Raw genomic sequence first — 6,107 nt, forward strand, 5'->3', positions numbered from 1 at the left:
CGGGGCGGCCCGGCCGGCGGGTGGGGAGGAGCGCCAGGCCCTCCCGTCGGCTGCAGGGCGGGTGGCTCTAAGTTCGCCTTCATCCAGGGCGACCCCTCGCTTCACCTCGCAGAAAGGCACCAAGCCCTCTGCTTTCCCCTGGAGGAAACTGAGGCCCGGAGCACGGAGGGGAGATCTGAAGAGGCCTAGGGTCGGGGAGGAGACCCAGGGCAGCTCCTGAGCTGGCCTGGGGCCAAAGAGCTCAGATGGGGTGGGCAGGCGAGCAATGCTCAACTAGCCCCAGCGGAGGCCGATTTCAGCCCCGGAGAGGACGGCCTTCAGGAGGCAAAGCCCTCGGAGAGTGACATAGGCTGCACGCAAAGCAGGGGAGATTCCTTTCCACGGAAGGGAGTAAAGAGGAAGAGCGATTCCCAGCTCATTCCGAATGAAGTAACGAAAATGCCAAGTGCATCCCTGGTCCTTAAAGTGGACCATTAAGCAGGCGCCGTGGAGTCAGAAGGGTCTGGTTTGGAACCCCAGACATCGACTAGTCCTGTAACTTTGGGCAAGCGAGCTCACATACCTAAGTCTCTGATTCCTCGTTTGTCAAATGGGCATCCTGCATTGCCTCTTCATGGGGCGATTGAGAAGACTCAGTGAGAAAAAGACCCTCAGCACAATGACAAGGCACTGTGGCTTCTGCATAAACGGATGTTCTTATTCGTGTCATAGCAGATATTGTTTGAGGAGATTGAGGAAATCCACACTGGGCAGAAAGATGAGTTGAAGGTCACTTTTAAACAAATGTAATACTTTGTTGATCTCAACAGCATCTCATATGCATTTGAGACGATACGCGTTTATAATGTGGCAAGGCATAGGAGGGCCTCCCAACAGTCCTGGTGCACACGTGGGTTCCCAGGGCTCTTGGAGTTCCCGCCTGACTCCAATTTGGAAGGATTCACACACTCAACAGGAGACTGCACCATATGACAGAGATGTCCATTCCCAGCCTGGGTGCTGGCAGCAGCCTCAGCCAGGGTAAAACTCCATCTTAACACAAGGTGAAATGTACTAGAGTCTGTAATTGCCAGGTGCTGGGGATCAGAGCAGAAAAGGCTGTTGTTTAGCACAGAAGCCAAGAGCACAGCGCTCACTTCCTGGTTTTTCTATTGAATAGCAGCCAGGGAAGCCACAGGACCCGGGGAGTCTCGCCCTGGCTTTTCCTCCTGCCACTCTTTCTTTGTTCAGCACCAGTAAATACAAGAACCATTTCTTGAATGCCTCATGCCATGCTCTGGGCTTCCCACGTATTACCGACTTTCAGTCTCACCTCCCTACCTGGCCTCCCAAGGGAGGCATTGCCATGTGTATTTTTCAGATGAGCAGGCCAAGCCCACAGAAAGGGTTAAGTACTCTCTGGAGGTCACACTACTGATACTGTGCAGTCTGCTGTTCTATGCCTGAGTCGTTGGCCCTCCCTTCTTTGCTCAATGTCTTATGTCACACTCTACCACCTTTCTTGGCTTGGGAAATTCTGCCGAGTTCCACTTTCTCTGAGAATAGAAGCAAGGTATCCACCCCCCAGGGAGGCTCACACCGTCTCTGCTACACTCTGCTTTCTCCAGAGGCTGCCTGGGGCCCAGTGCAAGGCTGCAGGGGAGAAAAGAAAAACACAGGCTTATTTGACTCTGGACTCTTTGATTACAAGCCCCGGCATACACATGCCCTGGAATTATCTAACATATCATTTCCAGCCCCAGTAACTGCTCTCAGACAAAGGGAGGTGGAACTCTGAATCCGTGTCCCCATAGAACTGGAGAATTCCACATCACGATGGAGGAAACATTGGAGAACATCTGATCCAACTCCTCCCGTCAGAGATGGGGAAACTGAGGCCAAGAAAGCAGAAGGGTTCACATTCTAAGCTGGATCTAAGGTTCCACATTCTAAGTTTGATCAGATGCCTACCCATAACCCTGTAATTGCTCTATTTGGTGGCTGGAGAGGAACATGGGAACAGGGCATCACCAGGAATCATTAAAAATGATAATGAAGATTGGCTCACGCCTGTAATCCCAGCACTTTGGGAGGCCGAGGCGGGCGGATCACAAGGTCAGCAGATCGAGACCACAGTGAAACCCTGTCTCTACTAAAAATACAAAAAATTAGCCGGGCGCAGTGGCGGGCGCCTGTAGTCCCAGCTACTAGGGAGGCTGAGGCAGGAGAATGGCGTGAACCCGGGAGGCGGAGCTTGCAGTGAGCCGAGATCGCGCCACTGCACTCCAGCCTGGTGGACAGAGTGAGACTCCGTCTCAAAAAAAAAAAAAAAAAAATGATAATGAAGATAATGATGATGATGATTGATTGATGATGATTGTGATGATGATAACCAACACTTACATGGGAGTGCCCCTCTAGGAACACTTCTAGAAATCTCCTGGTGCTTTGCTTTATGCCTCAACATGTGTATTTTATAGCTGGCAGGATATATCAAGTCTGCCTTTATTTAATTTATTTTTGTTTGTTTGTTTGTTTGGTTTTTGGTTTTTGGTTTTTTTTTGAGGCGGAGTCTCGCTCTGTCGCCCAGGCTGGAGTGCAGTGGTGCAATCTCGGCTCATTGCAAGCTCCGCCTCCTGGGTTCACGCCATTCTCCTGCCTCAGCCTCCTGAGTAGCTGGGATTACAGGCGCCCGCCACCATGCCCGGCTAATTTTTTGTATTTTTAATACAGACGGGGTTTCACCGTGTTAGCTAGGATGGTCTCGATCTCCTGACCTCATGATCCGCCCGCCTCGGCCTCCCAAAGTGCTGGGATTACAGGCATGAGCCACCGCGCCCGGCCCAAGTCTGCCTTTCATGGATGCCTAGAAGTCGTCTTGGTATCCTGTCTTCATTCCTTTCTAGATACCTCTTTGTACTTCTCCCCCCATTGGATCTAGGAACCAGTAAGGCCTGTTTGTTCTGGATCCTCACCTCAGAGTGAATGTCTTGCTGATAAGGATCTCCTCTGATGGAAGAACTTTGGTATCTTCTTTTGCCAGAAGACCATCTCCTTCCCAGAGTGAGGCTGGGGAGAAATGAAGGCCACACACAGGCCAGGCATTAGACAATTTGGGGGTGCCTGCTCCCTCCTCTGAGAACGCCTCTTCCCAGCCAACGGATGGCCCTCACTTGCACCCAGGTTTGTACCATAACCTTCCCCCACAACACAGTTGACAGTATGAGGAGTGGACGGCAGGACAAAGCTGGACTATTAGAATTTGGAGCTGGAAGTTGAGACATGACAATCATGGTTAATTAACTGGGCCTGTGAGGACTGATGATCTCTGAAGGCCAAGGCCGCCATTTTGAGGTGGCCATCTTTCATCATATTCACAGAGAAAGCCAGTGAGACTCGTTAAATGACTAGAAAGCTGTGGAGAAACTCACAGAGGAGATGCGTGGGCTGGCCAGCCAGGGAGGCTTCAGGGTTCAGGGGCTCTTCTGATTACAGACCTGTCCTGGAGCTGGCTTCAGAAGGAGAAGTTATCAGCACAAGTATTTGTGGAGCATGGAACGCCTTGTAGTAGGTCCCTAGAAGCAGAGGATGAGACGGGGATTTCGTACAAGGGATTACTTGAGAGAGCATTCTCAGGAGATCCTGAAATATCCCATGGAACACTAGGGCAGGGGTGAAGCTGGGCCTCAGGACCAGACCACAGGCAGGACCTGGGTACTAAAGGGAACCCAGAAAGTACTCTGTCCCCCATCTTTCATCTCTGTTTGTCTGCTCACATCACACAAGCATTTCTGCTTTCCAGAAAATGGCTTTACCAGCAGCAAGCTGGAATCCTTTTTTGTGGTCCACATTCTAAGCTGGATCAGATGCCTACCCTTTATCTAATTAACTCTGGCCCGAGTGGCAGGGTCCCACTGCACAAACCTGGCTGGCTGCTCCCACTGTAACCTGTGGATGGAGGGGGTGCACTTTCCAGAGAAAAGGGGAGGGGAAGCCTAGCAGAGACAACGGTTTGGACTCAGTCAGCCTTGAAAGGATGGAAAGAATAAGAGTGGAATTGAGGAAGGGAACAGCATCTTCTGCTAAGAGCACAGAATAAGCAAAGGTGTGGAAGTCAGAGAAAGAGAAAGATGGAAGAAGGAAAGCAGTCTTATTTTCTCCAGCCTTGGTCCCCTTTAGTGTTGTGCTAGTACTAGGTTCTTTTTTTTTTTGAGACGGAGTCTGGCTCTGTCACCCAGGCTGGAGTGCAGTGGCCGGATCTCAGCTCACTGCAAGCTCCGCCTCCTGGGTTCACGCCATTCTCCTCCCTCAGCCTTCCAGGTAGCTGGGACTACAGGCGCCCGCCACCTCGCCCGGCTAGTTTTTTGTATTTTTTAGTAGAGACGGGGTTTCACCGTGTTTGCCAGGATGGTCTCGATCTCCTGACCTCATGATCCGCCCTTCTCCGCCTCCCAAAGTGCTGGGATTACAGGCTTGAGCCACCGCGCCCGGCAGTACTAGGTTCTTAAGAACTGATTTAGTGTGTTTAGTATTGTGTTCTTAAGAACTGATTGCTCAATTTCCATGAACTTTTGTGGGTTTTTTTGAGACAGGAGAAATTTCACTGTTACCCAGGCTGGAGTCAGTGGCACAAACATGGCTTCCTGCAGCCTTGACCTCTGGGCTCAAGCAATCCTCCTGCCTCAGCCTCCCAAGTAGCTGGGACCACAGGCACATCCCAGGTCTGGCTAATTTTTATATTATTCGTAGATTTTAAGTCTCTCTATGTTACCAGGCTGGTCTTAAACTTTTGGACTCAAGAGATCCTCCCACCTCAGCCTTCAAAAGTGCTGGGATTATAGGAGTGAGCCATCACACCTGGCCACATGTCCATGAATTCTTACAGCCAGCTGTATTAAGACTGTATTAAGCACAGCCTTTGATAACAATCTACATAAACTTATAATTAAGTAAATTTTAAATTGATATGGTCTGGCGGTGTGTCCCCACCCAAATCTCATGTCGAATTGAAATCCCCATAATCCCCATGTGTCAAGGAAGGGACCTGGTGGAAGGGAGGTAATTGGATCATGGGGCAGTTTCCCCGTGCCGTTCTCATGATGGTGAGTTCTCATGAGACCTGATTTTTTTTTTTTTTTTTTTTTTAGACGGAGTTTACCTCTTGTTCCCAGGCTGGAGTGCAATGGCACAATCTCGGTTCACTGCAACCTCCGCCTCTGGGGTTCAAACTATTCTCCTGCCTCAGCCTCCTGAGTAACTAAGATTACAGGCACCCACAACCACGCCTGGCTAATTTTGTATTTTTAGTAGAGATGGAGTTTCTCCATGTTGGTCAGGCTGGTCTCGAACTCCGGACCTCAGGTGATTCATCTGCCTCGGCCTCCCGAAGTGCTGGGATTACAGGCGTGAGCCACCTTGCCCGGCCGAGACCTGATTCTTTTAGGAGTTTGACTGTTCCTCCTTCACACACTCTCTCTCCTGCCACCACGTAAGACTTGCCTGCTTCCCCTTCCGCCATGACTGTAAGTTTCCTGAGGCCTCCCAGCCATGTAGGACTGTGAGTCAATTAAACTTCTTTCCTTTATAAATTACCCAGTCTCAGGTATGTCTTCATACCAGTGTGAAAATGACTAATACATAAATAGAGGTAATAAATTCTCAAAACTTAGTACTTCATAATTATTTTATTGTATTTCACTATTGTCTGTGCTCTTAAGATTATTTTCGCCATTTATCTATATGGTAGAAATACTATATAATTGTGTGCAATTGCATATCTGTTCTCAACTCCACATTCAGTGACATCATGCTGGTAGCCCAGTCCCCACGGTGGGAGTATTTACACCATGGAGATCAGGAAAGGCTATAAATCAGGGTCTTCCTTCTCCCTTCCCCCAAGAGCCTGTTGTTTAACATTTAGCAGCACACCACTGCTCAAAACCCTGGGCTTCCCCCATTCCACTCACTGCATTCAGATTGTCCATTTACGTGTATATCTCATTAGATTGGCAGCTCAGTGGAAGGAGAAAACATGTTTGCTTGGTTTTCCGACATCATCCTAGTGTCAAATAGTGCTTGGCACAGAGCAGATATTTAGCACGTTTTTATTGGATGAATGAAGTGGTGAA

This window comes from Rhinopithecus bieti, unplaced genomic scaffold (genome assembly GCF_001698545.2).
Source record: "Rhinopithecus bieti isolate Rb0 unplaced genomic scaffold, ASM169854v2 scaffold_13710, whole genome shotgun sequence".
Taxonomy (NCBI): domain Eukaryota; kingdom Metazoa; phylum Chordata; class Mammalia; order Primates; family Cercopithecidae; genus Rhinopithecus; species Rhinopithecus bieti.